At 40.8% G+C, this 15,702-nt stretch overlaps 1 long non-coding RNA gene across 1 annotated transcript; it reads right to left on the bottom strand.

The window, feature by feature from the left end:
* Window positions 1–4,489: 4,489 nt before the first annotated feature.
* LOC116353973 (uncharacterized) lies at window positions 4,490–10,601 on the bottom strand. Its single transcript, XR_004203379.1, has 2 exons — window positions 10,354–10,601; window positions 4,490–9,331 (listed from the first exon to the last, which is right to left on the bottom strand). It is a non-coding gene; the product is annotated as an uncharacterized LOC116353973 (long non-coding RNA).
* Between the last annotated feature and the right edge of the window lie 5,101 nt (window positions 10,602–15,702).

Here is a 15,702-nt window from a genome sequence, read left to right as displayed (position 1 = left end):
AGCATTAAATTCCTGATGGATGTCTTGAGATGTTGCTTCAATATATCCACATAATTTTCCTGCCTCATGATGCCATCTATTTTGTAAAGTGCACCAGTCCCTCCAGCAGCAAAGCACCCCACAACATGATGCTGCAACCCCCTGTGCTTCACGGTTGGAATGGTGTTCTTCGGCTCGCAAGCCTCCCCCTTTTTCCTCTACACATAACGATGGCCATTATGGCCAAACAATTCTATATTTGTTTCATCAGACCAGAGGACATTTCTCCAAAAATAACAATATTTGTCCCCATGTGCAGTTGCAAACCGTAGTCTGGCTTTTTTATGGTGGTTTTGGAGCAGTGGCTTCTTCCTTGCTGAGCGGCCTTTCAGGTTATGTCGATGTAGGACTCGTTTTACTGTGGATATAGATAATTTTGTACCAATTTCCTCCAGCATCTTCACAAGGTCCTTTGCTGTTGTTCTGGGATTGATTTGCACTTTTCACACCAAAGTACGTTCATCTCTAGGAGTCAGAACGCATCCCCTTCCTGAGCGGTATGACGGCTGCGTGGTCCCATAGTGTTTATACTTGCATACTATTGTTTGTACAGATGAACGTGGTACCTTCAGGCGTTTGGAAATTGCTCTCAAGGATGAACCAGATTTATGGAGGTCTACAATTTCTTTCTGCAGTCTTGGCTGATTTCTTTTGATTTTCCCATGTTGTCAAGCAAAGAGGCACTGAGTTTGAAGGTAGGCCTTGAAATTCATCAAAACCTCCAATTGACTCATGTCAATTAGCCTATCAGAAGCTTCTAAAGCCATGACATAATTTTCTGGAATTTTCCAAGCTTTTTAAAGGCACAGTCAACTTAGTGTATGTAAACTTTTGACCCACTGGAATTGTGATACAGTGAATTAGAAGTGAAATAATCTGTCTGTAAACAATTGTTGGAGAAAATACTTGTGTCATGCACAAAGGAGATGTCCTAACCGACTTGCCAAAACTATAGTTTGTTAAAACCTCTTTACGGCTAGGTGTCCCGCTAGCATTCCACTACAACAACAACAACATCTGGTGAAATTGCAAAGCGCAAAATTCTAAAATCGTAATATTAAACATTCGTGAAAATACAAGTGTCATACATCATTCTTTAGCTTAGAATTTTGATAATCAAACCACTTTGTCCGATTTACGATAGGCTTTACGGCAAACGCATAGCATTTGATTGTCTGAGGACAGCGCCCCGCATACACATATTTTTCAAACCAGCACAGGCGTCACAAAAATCACAAATAGCAACTTACCTTTGAAGATCTTCCTCTGTTTGCAATCCCAAGGGTCCCAGCTACACAACAAATGGTTGTTTTGTTCGATAAAGTCCTTTATATCCCCAAAAAGTCTGTTTAGTTGCCGCGTTTGATTCAGTAATCCAACCGTTCAAATCATTCAACATGCAGACAAAGGAATCCAAAAAGTTAACAGTAAACTTCATCCAAACAAGTCAAACAACGTTTCTAATCAATCCTCAGCTAGCCTAATACGTAAATAAATGATCAAATTTAAGACGGAATGTAGTATGTTCAATACCGGAGATAAATAACAAAGAGCGCGGCCGCATTCTCGCACGCCACAAGACTTCAGTCCTAATGAGGAACACCTTGGATAAACTACAACTATTTGTTCATTTTTCAAAAAACAAGCTTGAAACCTTGTTTAAAGACTGTTGACAACCAGTGGAAGCCATAGGTACTGCAATCTGGGCGCTATTTGGTTGGAAATTCAATAGGCCAACATAGGAATGGCCTGGGAGCTCCAAAAAAAAGAATTACGGATGGATTTTCCACGGGTTTTCGTCTGCCATGTCAGTTCTGTTATACTCAGACATTATTTTAACAGTTTTAGGAACTTCAAAGTGTTTTCTATCAAATACAACCATGCATGTCCTAGCTTCTGGGCCTGAGTAACAGGCAGTTTACTTTGGGCACGTCCAACTATCCGAACTTCCGAACACTGGCCCCTAGCCCTAAGAGGATTTATTAACAAGAAATGTGTGTAGTGGTTGAAAAACGAGTTTTAATGACTCCAACCTAAGTGTTTGTTAACTTCTTACTTCAACTGTAGGTGTATTCTGGACAATGGACCACTTTAGAGCCAGGTGAAGGGATTATAGGTGGGTCCAGGATATGTACCTCCATTACCTGTAGACAGAGGTAGAAAATTGCTTTAGCAAATAGAAATGTGTCTTCTGGTTTATCTCAACCCTTAATCCATCTCTGTTTCTATGATCCCAGGTCCACCTCTCTAACCACTGGGCTATCTTCTGCTACATTATTATGCAATTGGGGCGGCAGGTAGCCTAGTGGTTAGAGCGTTGGACAAGTTACCGAAAGGTTGCAAGATCGAATCCCCGAGCTGACAAGGCAAAAATCTGTCGTTCTGCCCCTGAACAAGGCAGTTAACCCATTGTTCCTAGGCCGTAGTTAAAAATAATATATTTTTCTTAACTGACTTGCCAAGTAAAATAAAATGATTTTAAAAATATTAACTTCAATAATCCAACAGACAATATGCCGTTTAAAATTGAAATATGTTTCACTGACAAATGTTTTCTGCCTTTGTTGTTGTGTTTGCCGACCTTCGCTCGTTCTGTGCTCATTAGAACGGTGTGCCTTTGGCAATCTGCCTGGGAGCAGAACTTCTGAAGTGCGTCTTAAGTACAGTATGATATGTTCTCTCTTATGCCTGCTCCTCCTTTTTTCTTGATTAATAGTTAGGATGTTGTTGCAGCTGAGGGTATAGCTCAGTTCTGAGGACATGTTCAAACACATGCAGGCAATGGAAATGTCGAGTTTGTTAGTTAGCCAACAATATTAGCCAGTGATACAACTGTTTTTCACCGCAAAAATAATTACACAATGGTTGTGGAGACACCACACAACGGCTACATAAAATATTATGTGCAGACAACATATTTGATACAACCGAGTTTATATCACAACTATTATGTCAAATGCGTTTTACATCAGTTTTGCAACCTGAGTGTGTACAGGGCCTCAGCACAACATCTGCGACTCATTCCTAATACTTTATCCCATCAAGGTAAAATAATGTCTTTACAGTTCCTGTATTAGTCCACATAATCTGATTTGTTCCCTGGCTGGAGCACTGTCATTTCTTCATCTTTAACACCTTGCACATACCACATTCACTGTTAATGAGAAATTGTATGTATGTATCTTAGCCATGTGGTTTATGACCCCTGGGAAGCTAATGCTGAGCTCCAGCAGTGAGATCGGATGTTCTTTCCTCTCTTCAATCTGCTTAGATGTGAGCCCATCTTAATCATAACCCCCTGGTGTCTCTGTCACAGTGGAGAGATGGAGAACGATATACCTATGATGACAAGGTAAAGCAGATTTTTTTTTTTGGGGGGGGGTGACTGTTCCAAGTTCTGCCGAATCCCTTTCAGGCTTTAATAAAAAACCTGCGTCCCTGTTTAAGTCAGGTGGGGAAACAGCCAACTGTGGCCTGATAAGGGCTTCGACTCGCCAAGCGGGCGTGTTTTTCCGTTTGATTCGAGTTCATGTAGAATCTCCAGCAGGGAGGACATGTTTCAGCGTCGGGCAGCTTCTGGCGTGCTCGTGGCCTTGCCCGCTTCCGAAGTAACCATGCTGCTTTATTGAAGGATGTCTGTGTCCTCTACGGGTCCACGTTCATGGTGTGACATGGCCGGGCACCGAGTATGTACATTTTAATCCTTTTGCATGCTTTGTCACCTTAGCAGTCACTCTCCGATATTCATTACTTCACCTCTCCTTTGCACTTTCCCAACTCATATAAAAGATAATTGTCTTTTCTGAACATTTCAGAAATGATTATCATAACTTTAATGAGAACGGTGAAGAGGGAATTATTTGAATATTGATAGAAAGGGAATGTTATCAACGTATGTCTGCCAGAGGATAGGCTTACTTACACCTCATTTATCTTGTACGACTATCTGCCATGTATATTTACCTTTCATTGTTCATTTCCTAGGCTTTTCTTTGAATTAGTTCTCTCTTTAATGATCCCGCGTTCAATTAAACATCAATTATCTGAGTGCTTGTCTGTCTCATAAGACTCACACTCAGGAGTAGGTTGTTTGTCTGATTGAAAAAGCGTTTTTGACTAAGGTCATAACTTCATTATTCACACAACTTCACAGAAGATCTCAGCGAATAAGAGAATGTATTAGTGTCAAAGTGGCTTTTTTAATACAAATATGAGCAAAATATATATATTATACAGCCACTGGTATCTCAATTATTTATGGAATTGTTTTTATTACTGTCCTCCAATTTTCCCTTCTTGCTGAGGATACACTATAGAGAAAAGGTATATGCTAAAGGGGCAATTAAATAAAGTGTGGCAGATATTCAATTCAGGTTCAATGTGTACAATAATACATTGCTTCATGTATCTTTTTTCATCAAAGATGCAATTTACCAAAAAGCAAACCAGAGACAGAATCACCTGTTTATTATTGGTCATCTGTAAGAAAAAGATACAAATCAAATCAACATATCCATTTACATTCTAATGGAGACATAATGACGCGTCTTTAAAGTAAATGTGACTCGTTCCTACCAATTACTTGTATTTTCCTGACAATATTTTCAATTCCTTCTCAGTGGTGTGTATGAGCTCCAATATTTAATATTCATTCAAATATTTCTCTGATGAGAACCGACACCCAACAAGAGAGACACAGATGAGATGCTACTGCAGATGATTAGATAGTTAATTTATTCATACTTTTGAAGCTAGTCACTTAATTAGCTTGAGGCTCATTTGAAGTGTGAAAGGTACGGATCTGGGACATGATGATATCCAATATGTATTTCCTGTGAATTTATTTGTATGGAAATTACATCTTGCAGTTCAAAGTTTAAACTATGTGCAAAACAATCTATAAACTCAACTAAAAATACACTCAGATTCTACGATGTGTGAGTCAGAGGAGTGTTAGTACCGTGTGAGATCTGAAAGGATTAACGGGGATGGAGACTGCCACAGTTGGGTTACTATTTATAATATACAGCATTTCCTTCTGTACATCTATCTTGAATCATCTTATATCTTCCCAAGAATCTCTTATTTTATACATTCCGTTTGTCTCATTTCTGGCGTTTCACCCATTAAAGTGATCCTTGAAGTCTCAACAGCGCTTGTGACCTTGTATGTAATTTTGTCTAAAAAGCTACTTCTCTCGAAAGAGCACCAACATATCTCGCTGACAATAGAAGCAAAATAACGAGCGGTTGACGCCGACGCCGCTCTCCACTTCAAAAACGACAACATCTAATGGGGAATGTGGAGTAAAAGAGGAGCGTGGAGTTTGCCAACAAGGTTGATAGGGAGAAACGAGAGAATGAATGGGGAGGGGAAAGAGAAATTGAAGGAGAGTTCAAGGCTCTCTCTTGTCTGACTGCGTCTCTTTTCTCCCGCCTCCCGGCGCTTTCCAATCTGTTTGGTGGCCAGGTGTGCCACTCGTCTATCGGTATTGATTTGACACCATGAGGGGTCTCGCCAAACCTGTCAGAGGGCGCATGCCAACACGGCAGATGAGAAAGCCGCTGAGTCTGTTGGGGCTTTGCCTTGCCCTCGGGCACATCACCTCCTCGGCCCGACGGAGGCAACGCCACGGAGACAACCCTCTCATGATTCACTTTGACGGGGCTGCATTGTTCCGGCAATAGGGCCCGGGCTTGTTTCCCATAGCAGATGTTAGAAACTGCACCCATTGGCACTAGTTGTGATAACCCTAGCTGAGGAGGAGAAAGAGGCTACTGCTGCTGGCTGCTGTTGAAAAACAAAGGAGTTCGCCTCTGGTATATTCACGTGGAGGATTGCACAATGAGCGGTTGACATAATACCCAAGCCAGGTCGTGAAGCCCCTGTAGAAGGCACAACCCTATGGGGTTGTTAACTGTTATACTCTTTGTTGCCCCCCCCCGAGCCAGAATATAAAGAATGGGAAAGGGACCTATTAATACACCTCACATATCAGCCTGCGTCAGTATACTGATCTGCAAAGCTTGGTGATTCACCCATGCTTCCTTTTTGGTTGAGTGATTTGGGACCCGTACATGAAGGACTACTGTGCTCTCCCTTTGGTCCTTGGGCTCCTCGTGAAGAGCTCATAATGAGGCCGGTTGCTAAGCCCCAGGAGCAATGAGCTCCCTAAAATTCTCCACGTATATTTTTCATCCTCTAATTAAATTAGGTTTGGCCGTCCTTTTTGCAGAACACAAAGCAGGCACTCTTTAAGCCCGATTTGAGTCCTTCCTGACAATCTGCAGTGGGGTTGAGGAAAGCACCAGTATCAGCACACTCGCAGATAAGTGCAGTCTGCAAAAAAAAACACAGGAAATGCATGTTTACCAGCAATATTCACTGCACCAGGGAAAAAACATTAGGAAACAAATGGCTGACCTTCAGGCTTGTACTTCTGCTACTGTAGAGAATAGTAATTATATTTTGCATCAGACCAAAATAGCATCAACCTCAAGCAACAATGATGAAGACAATAGTGACAGGACAACAGTTGTTCCTAGACTAGTGCAGTGTTCCAAGACAGACATTATATTATTGAACATTACTTATATTGCTCAAGAAAAGTAACTGAGTCCTTTGTCCTATGCAGAGCTCATTAAAGCAGGAATCCGCAGCTTGTGGGTGACCCTATGTGTAGGGTATTCGAAAACAAGGGAATTGCAAACAAGGGAATTGAGCCCTGAGCTGGCCTTCTGGGATAGGTGTATCTTTGCGCTAATCCCACCTACTTGAATGATCATGCTGCCCCAGAGCTGGAGAGGAGGTGAAAGTCACTTGCAACCTTATGTTACAGCTGCCTGAAACAAACAGAGAAGACGAAGCCAACAAGCACCATTCTCAGCTCTTGAATCAACTTGACCCAAAAAGAGAAAAAGTTAAAAAATTTAAAATGTATTTCGAAAAGGTAGAAGAGTGAAGCCAGAAATGGCCACCCTTCTCATGGACTAGAAACATTAGGTAAGTGTTGGGTTGCATATTTAGCCTGCTAACTACGTTAGCTGCTCACTTTAGTGTGTTCGTAAGACTGATGAACAATTAATCAAAATGGCCACCCGGACTATTTACATTGACATGCAGCAAGTAGCCCAAACAATTTGTTACTTCAATAGTACACGGTACAATGCAATGTAATATTCCCGTATACACCACACTGTATTCTGTATAAACAAAATCAAATCAACTTTGATAACAGAATATGCATGGACTATGAGTAAATGAAAGTGAAAACATATGCACTGTTTAGGAATTCAACCATCAATCTTCTGTTGACAACAGATAAATGGGGGGGGGGGTAAGACATTACCACCAAATAAGTCAGTGTCACAACAGTCCTTTACATACATAAGATGTGGTGTTGTGCTGTAACCAGTGTACAGTAACATTTGTCATTCTAATGTACCATCCTATGACTTGATGGCCCACAGTCCAACAATATATAAAAATATATATATATTGGTTTTTGCCAAACAAGTGACTAAAAAGGTGACTGTTCTGTCTGGCATTTAATTGTTGACAGCCAGTAGACAGCATGTTCATATTGGAGAAAGCAACACATTTAAGTTGATCATGTTGTGAGATGGAAGTTATTTTCTGTTAGTTTTGAAAAACGAATTTATAGGATATATTTGTTGTCTTAAGGGGGAAGGTGTTACAGGCTTTGTTTTTCGTTTTTCATTTATATTTTGAGGTTAGACATAAGCACATTAGCACGTGAAGTGCATCGATTGGTGTCACCTTGTTAGTCATTATGTATTACACCTGTGCTGGTTTGTGACATGGTAGGGGTGGTATACAGAAGATAACCCTATTTGGTAAAAGACCAAGTCCACATTATGGCGAGAACAGCTCAAATAAGAAAAGACAGTCCATCATTACTTTAAGACATGATCAGTCAATACAGAAAAGTGCAGTCGCAAAAACCATCAAGCGCTATGATGAAACTGGCTCTCAAGAGGACCACCACAGGAAAGGAAGACCCAGAGTTACTTCTGCTGCAGAGGATAAGTTCATTGGAGTTACCAGCCTCAGAAATTGCAGCCCAAATAAATGCTTCAGAGTTCAAGTAACAGACACATCTCAACATCAACTGTTCAGAGGAGACTATGTGAATCAGGCCTTCATGTTCGAATTGCTGCAAAGAAACCACTACTAAAGGACACCAATAGTAAGAAGAGACTTGCTTGGGTCAAGAAACACAAGCAATGGACATTAGACCGGTGGAATTCTGGAGAACCAAATTGGAGATTTTTGGTTCCAACCGCAGTGTCATTCTGAGAACGGATGATCTCTGCATGTTTATTTCCCACCGTAAAGCATGGAGGTGGTGTTATGTTGTGGGTGTGCTTTGCTGGTGACACTGTCTGTGATTTATTTTGAATTCAAGGCACACTTGACCAGCATGGCTAACATAGCATTCTGCAGTGATACACCATCCCATCTGGTTTGGGCTTAGTGGGACTATCATTTGTTTTTCAACAGGACAATGACCCAATAGCCCAGGCTCTGTAAGGGCTATTTGACCAAGAAGTAGAGTGATGGAGTGCTGCGTCAGAGGACCTGGCCTCCACAATCCCCCGACATTAACCAAATTGAGAATTGGTTTGGGATGAGTCAGACCGCAGAGTGAAGGAAAAGCAGCCAGCAAGTGCTTAACATATGTGGGAACTCATTCAAGACTGTTGGAAAAGCATTCCAGGTGAAGCTGGTTGAGAGAATTCCAAGAGTGTGCAAAGAGTGGCTATTTAAAGAATCTCAAATATAAAATATATTTTGATTTGTTTAACACTTTTTTGTTTACATTATTTCATAGTTTTGATGTATTTCTACAATGTTGAAAATAGTAAAAATAAATTAAAACCCTTCACTGAGTAAGTGTTCTAAAACTTTGACCGGTAGTGTAACTATACTGAACAAAAATATGAATGCAACATGCAACAATTTTACTGAGTTACAGTTCATATAATGAAATCAGTCATTTGAAATAAATTCATTAAACCCTAATCTATGGATTTCACATGACTGGGAAGGCATATGCCCACCCACCCCTGGAGGCAGGCCCTGCCAATCAGAATCAGTTTTTCCCCACAAAAGGGCTTTATTACAGACAGAAATAATCCTCAGTTTCATCAGCTTGTTTGGTGGCTGGTCTCAGACAATCCCTCAGGTGAAGAAGCCAGATGCAGAGGTCCTGGGTTGGCTTACACGTGGTCTGCAGTTGTGAGGCTGGTTGGACGTACTGCCAAATGCTCTAAAATGACATTGGAGGTGGCTTATGGTAGAGAAATTAACATTCAGGTATCTGGCAACAGGTCTTGTGTACATTCCTGCAGTCAGCATGCCAATTGCACGTGTGACAAAACTGTACATTTTAGAGTGGCCTTTTATTGTCCACAGAACAAGGTGCACCTGTGATAATCAGTTTCTTGATATGCCACACCTGTCACGTGGATGGATTATCTTGACCAAGAAGAAATGCTCACTAACAGGGATGTAAACAAATGTATGCAAAACATTTGAGAAACCTTGTGTGTATGGAGAATTTGGGAGATATTTTATTTCTGCTCATGAAACATGGGACCAACACTTTCCATGTTGCGTTTGTATTTGTTCAGTATATTTTGGCCAATTACCAACAAAATCATTTAAACACAAAGCATAACAAAAAATGCATTCTCTCTCTTTCAGTGTTGGGGTTTGTGCAACCACAACTTGTACAGCCTCAGGTTCCCTCTAAATCAGTGTCCACCAGTATCTCCCTGAGAAATACATGTTTGTGTGATGTTAATGTACTGAATTGCATAGTTAGATTACATTTCTTGAGGTGGTCCTGGGCCAAAAATGTTGTCAACCACCTAGCTAGCTACCATTGGGGCGGCAGGGTAGCCTAGTGGTTAGAGTGTTGGACTGAGCTGACAAGGTACCAAATTGTCGTTCTGCCCCACTGTTCCTAGGCCGTCATTGAAAATAAGAATTTGTTCTTTAACTGACTAGTTAAATAAAGGTCAAATAAATTGTCATCTACAAATGAAGCAAACTATTTGAACAACAATCTGCATATCAAACTTTAGTTAGCTAGTTGAAATAAAGGCACTGGGCATTTTGTGGGATTTATGCAGTGTAGCTACGTGATGCTATCCTTAGATTCCTTTGAATACAAAATAGTCTGAATACAGAAAATGTTAGCTAGCTAAGTAGCCATGTTCTCTAGAATTGAACACACTATTAGCAGTTAATGTAGCTATTAGGCTAAAAACACAACCAAACACTTACCTAACGTTACCAGTCCATGAGAACGGCGTTCATTTCAGCTTCACTCTTCCAAAAGGTATTCTGATATTTATCTGGTTTCTGGATTGGTCATGAGCAGTCTTTTCGGTTGCTTCTTTTTCTCTTTTGGGGATGAGTTGAGTTAGAACCAAGAACTGAGAATGATGCTTGTTGGCTTCGTCTGCCCTGTTTGTTTTTCTGGTGGCTGTAACATAAGGTTGGAAGTGACTTTCACTTCCTTGCCAGCTCCAGGGCAGCAGGGTCATTCGAGTGGGCGGGATTAATGCCAAGACACACCTATCCCAGAAGGCCAGCCCAAGGCAGCTCAGGGCTTGTTTTAGTTCAAAGTGAAAACATTACACAATAAGTGGGGCGCATTGGGTCGCCCACGACCTGCGGATTTCTGCTTAAATTAAGTGAAAAGTAATATTTTTGTATATTAGCGTGATTTTATCATTACAATTCACTTATGTAAAAAAAAAAAAAGGCTTCTCTGCAACAATGGCGCTCATTTCCATAAAGTTAATCTCCCCTTGTTACGACCGTGTCATTTTTTATTTTGTGCTTTATTGTTTTGTATGAAACACTGTTCCAGATAAATTATCCTTTATCAGTGGCTACTCAGTGAGGGGAAAGTCATGTTTTTTTATGTCGCTTTTTAAAATGCTAATGTGGCCTTTTGGCATTTAGCAGAACTCTGGAGGATACTTTGGAGGCTTGCAGACACGGCTGTCGTTAGCGCCGCTCGCACCTCTCGGCACGCCTCGTGGTCTTGGCAACCAAGAATCAAATTACAGCCCATGCAAATGGACCTCCTGGTGAGTGTGTCGGTCTCCCACAGTAACAGACCATTCTCTCTTTCTTTCTCTCTTTCTCTCTCTCTCTAATAGCTCGTGGTGGAACTCTAACTGTGAAGTAGGGGAAACAAACCATATGCTATGAGACTAACAATATACATATATCTATGAAATGCAAAGCATGTTCAGCCCTAGACAAATAAAGCATACAATTCATTCTACTTGGCAGACCTGGGTTCAAATAGTATTTTTATTTAAAATACTGTCAGCGTTCCATTGAGCCTGTCTGGAGTGCCAGAGGGGTTTAACTTTTGGGGCTATTCCATTGGTTTTATTGTGTCAGACAAGCTCAATCAAGTGGAGCTGAAGTATTGAAATAAACAAATACTATTTGAACCTCAGACTCATGTACTGTCCTTCTGTAGTACTCATTGCGACATTAGTTGTGAATCTGTATGTCTGTGCATATACATGTATTGGTGGATGGTGAAAAGCTGCTGCAGAGTGAGCCTTGTGTGTGTGTGTGTGTGTGTGTATGCGTACATTTGGTGTGTGTGTTTGTTGATGGGGTAAGGACTTCCGATTGCCCCTGTGTGCCCACTGCCACTGGAAGGCCACTCGAATCGATTGGCAGGGCTTAAGGGCCTCAGGGAAAGGGCACATTTGGGGTCCCTCTCTGAGCTCCGCGGGCACACTGTGCTATGGTGCTGCCCCTCTGTCGTTTGCTCTCTATACCCCTTCCAGCAGGCTCATCCAAGCGCACCGTGATGCCAATACTCAATGCCAAAGGGCAGCGAACGGATGAAGTGCATGGGGAGAGCAGCTCGTCTCTAAAAAGAGGCAATTTTAATCTATGGTCTATTTTGGTCACCGGAAAAAAGGCTTCACTTATGTTCTTTGTGCATAGTGACTCTGTTTGAATGGCTCATACATTGCAATTAGCATTTAGCCACCAATGCAAAACTATTAGAGGCTCTTGCAATTAACAAAAACAACGTGTGTTGGCATTTGTTAGAGTTGGAGTCACTAATGACAGGATGTTAATAGATCAAGACGTGTCTTTCTGACTAGCCTCAACTACTTTTCCTATCATCTGAAGCTGACTCGACCCCAACACTCTCCGTCTTTTCCATCTAACTATTTTCCACTTTTCCATCTATCCCCTTTTTCATTTAATTGTCAGTCTACTGCAATTCAGCTTTTCACTGTGACTGTGTGCAAGCCAAACTATATATCATATTTTTTTCACTTCAGAAAGTTTATGAACAAACAGGGTCTCCAGCAGGTGTTTTATGTAGTGCAGGGAGTGGCAAAAACAGGCCAAGCAGAGCAAAGAAAAGAGAAACAAACAAGGGGGTCATTTGTCAGAGGGTACGGGCATCACCTGCTCCTGTCCTGCTCTAGTTTAAATACAGTAGTTTAGATGTGTATAGGAACCGTGTGTGTGTGTGTGTGAGTGTGAGAGAGAGCGAGAGACATACATACAAGGGGGTGCAGATAGCATTGTACTTATTTTTTGCGCAATCTTATTCCATTCTTATTGATTTTACAACTATTCTTTATTTTATTGGCACTGGTATTATTATAACAATCTATATATGTAATGACGTGTGTGTGTGTATATACATTTTTTTCTAATGTATTTTACTCAAACCAGTGAATATAATTTATTATAGACTTGTAAGGTTCTGCTTTTAATTTCTTAGTCAACCTTGTGTTATTTTTCTTTGTGTTCTGGAACGTAGCCCTGTTTCTGTGTGTTCTGGAACGTAGCCCGGTTTCTTTGTGTTCTGGAACGTAGCCCTGTTTCTGTGTGTTTATTGATTTCACCTGTGTTCATTCCTCACCTGGTCTCATCAGCTCCCTATTTAGTTCAGTTCTTTCTGTTTTTATGGTTGTGAGGTATTGTTTGTTTTTGACTGCCTGTGGTTGTTTTTGACTGCCTGTGGTTGTTTTTGACTGGTTGTTTTTGACCATTGACTGCCTGTGTTTGACCATTGACTGCCTGTGTTTGACCATTGACTGCCTGTGTTTGACCATTGACTGCCTGTGTTTGACCATTGCCTGCCAGTGTTTGACCATTGCCTGCCAGTGTTTGACCATTGCCTGCCAGTGAACACGATATCTCCCACGCTCTGCGTGTGAATCTACACCTTTTTCTCCCTGTGTATTCATTACAAAACTATCAGCTCTTGGCCTATACAGTTCACATTTTGCTTCTAAAACAACAAAACCAGAATTTTATTTTAAACATCAAGGGACAGGACAATATAATCCTACTGGAAACATGGTGTTGTGGAGACATTGATACTCAGTAAACTTTCTCTATAGCCTGAAGGACACTATCATCAATCAAATATAAAGATGATAATTAAACAGGGCTGAGACTCATGGGGGAATCATAATTTGGCATAAGAGGGATTTAGCACTGAATTAAATGAAAAAATATATAACCACATTTGGCTAAAACTTAACAAATGTACAATCTATTGTGACAATGATGTATACATATGTGCCTCCTTCAGATTCATCATATTAAGATGATCAGATTTTTGACAATCTCCATACAGAAACCCTTAATTTCAGCCAGAGGGTAAAGTGCTTCTTTGTGGAGATTTCAATGTGAGAACAGGTTCCGAGCCTGACTGCACTGATGCGGGAGGTAACCACCACATATTTGGACACCCCTCCTTGTACAGTAGCCCTATTATAAATAATAGAAACAGTCCTGACCAAATACTGAACAAAAACGGGAAGGAGTTAGTGCATCTCTATCGAGCCTTAGGCCTGTACATGCTTAATGGTAGAATCAGAGGGGACCCTTTAGGTCAGTTTACTTACTGCTCAGCTCTTAAGACAAGTGTAGTCTTATGCCATCAAGGACATTGACCCCTCCATTAGTGCATTCACTGTCAGACCACAGACACCATTGTCATATCACAGTCAGATCAACATGTTTCTGAAGAAATTAACCTGCAATACTAATTTAAATAACAGCCCAATAAACTCTACAACATGAATCAATCATACAGATGGGCTCCAAACATTGCAGAGAAATTCATTGAAAAATTGAACTGAAATGAAATGATGAACTCTATACAGGTCTTCAATCATTCACAATACCAAAACAATAAAGAAGGTGTCAATTTGCCTACTCAAAACATCAATTGCATATTCGAAAAAGCAGCATCAAAAGCAAAGTTGAGAAAACCAATAAGACACTTGATGAAATTGAAAACTCAATTGACCAATAACCCAACAAGATCTAAATGAAAAGCTAAGATCTATTAAACCAAAGAAGGCTTGTGGTCTAGATAACATCAGAAATGAAATGCTTAACTTAAAATTGTTCAACATGGTACTTACTTCTGTCTGCTTTTCTGATGTCTGGAACTAGGAGAACATCTCTCCTATCCACAAAAGTGGAGACAAATCAGACCCAATCATTACAGCGGAATTTACCTAAACAGCAACTTGGGAAAGGTTTTCAGTAGCATTTTGAATTAAAGAATTCAAACCTTCAAGAAAAAAATGTAATAAGTAAATGTCAAATTGGCTTTCTCCTCAAACATCGCACTACTGACCATATACAGTTGAAGTTGGAAGTTTACATACACAAACTATAGGTTTGGCAAGTCAGTTAGGACATCTACTGTGTGCATGACACAAGTCATTTTTCCAACAATTGTTTACAGACCGAAACAATGGTACGCAAATATAAACACCATGAGACTACGCAGCCTTCATAACGCTCAGAAAGGAGAAGCATTCTGTCTCCTAGAGATGAACATACTTGTTATGACTTCTATGAACGGTGGGTGGAAGAGTCAAGCGCAGAGAGCAGGTAGTTCCGTAAGTGGATCTTTTATTCCAATGACAGAGGAAAAACAGACATGCAAAACACAAGGGTGCATGAAACAACCCGTTCCAAATAAACAGGACTAAAACTGTCAGGAAAAATAGAGATCACAATAATAATCAATCAACACCATAAAACAGAGACCAAGCCCGCACAATAACCAGCGGGCCTAGTGCCCTTAAATAGCCTACAAACAAAACTAAACTCAAAACAGGTGTAACCAATTAGACCCAACTAACAGAAACAAAAGGAAAGGGAATCGATGGCAGCTAGTAGGCCGGCGATGCCGAGTGCCGCCCGAACAGGAAGAGGCACCATCTTCGGCGGGATTCGTGACAGTACTTTGGTGCGAAAAAGTGCATATCAATCCCAGAACAACAGCAAAGGACCTTGTGAAGATGCTGGAGGAAACGGGTACAAAAGTATCTATATTCACAGTAAAACGAGTCCTATATTGACATAACCTGAAATGCCGCTCAGCAAGGAAGAAGCTACTGCTCCAAAACCACCACAAAAAAAGCCAGACTACGGTTTGCAACTGCACATGGGGACAAAGATCGTACGTTTTGGAGAAATGTCCTCTGGTCAGATGAAACAAAAATAGAACTGTTTGGCCATAATGACCATCGTCATGTTTGGAGGAAAAGGGGGAGGCTTGCAAGCTGAAGAACACCATCCCAACCGTGAAGAACGGGG

This window comes from Oncorhynchus kisutch, linkage group LG16 (genome assembly GCF_002021735.2).
Source record: "Oncorhynchus kisutch isolate 150728-3 linkage group LG16, Okis_V2, whole genome shotgun sequence".
Lineage (NCBI taxonomy): Eukaryota > Metazoa > Chordata > Actinopteri > Salmoniformes > Salmonidae > Oncorhynchus > Oncorhynchus kisutch.
Note: the sequence above shows the minus strand (reverse complement) of the source record. Positions and strands in the feature narration are given on the sequence as shown.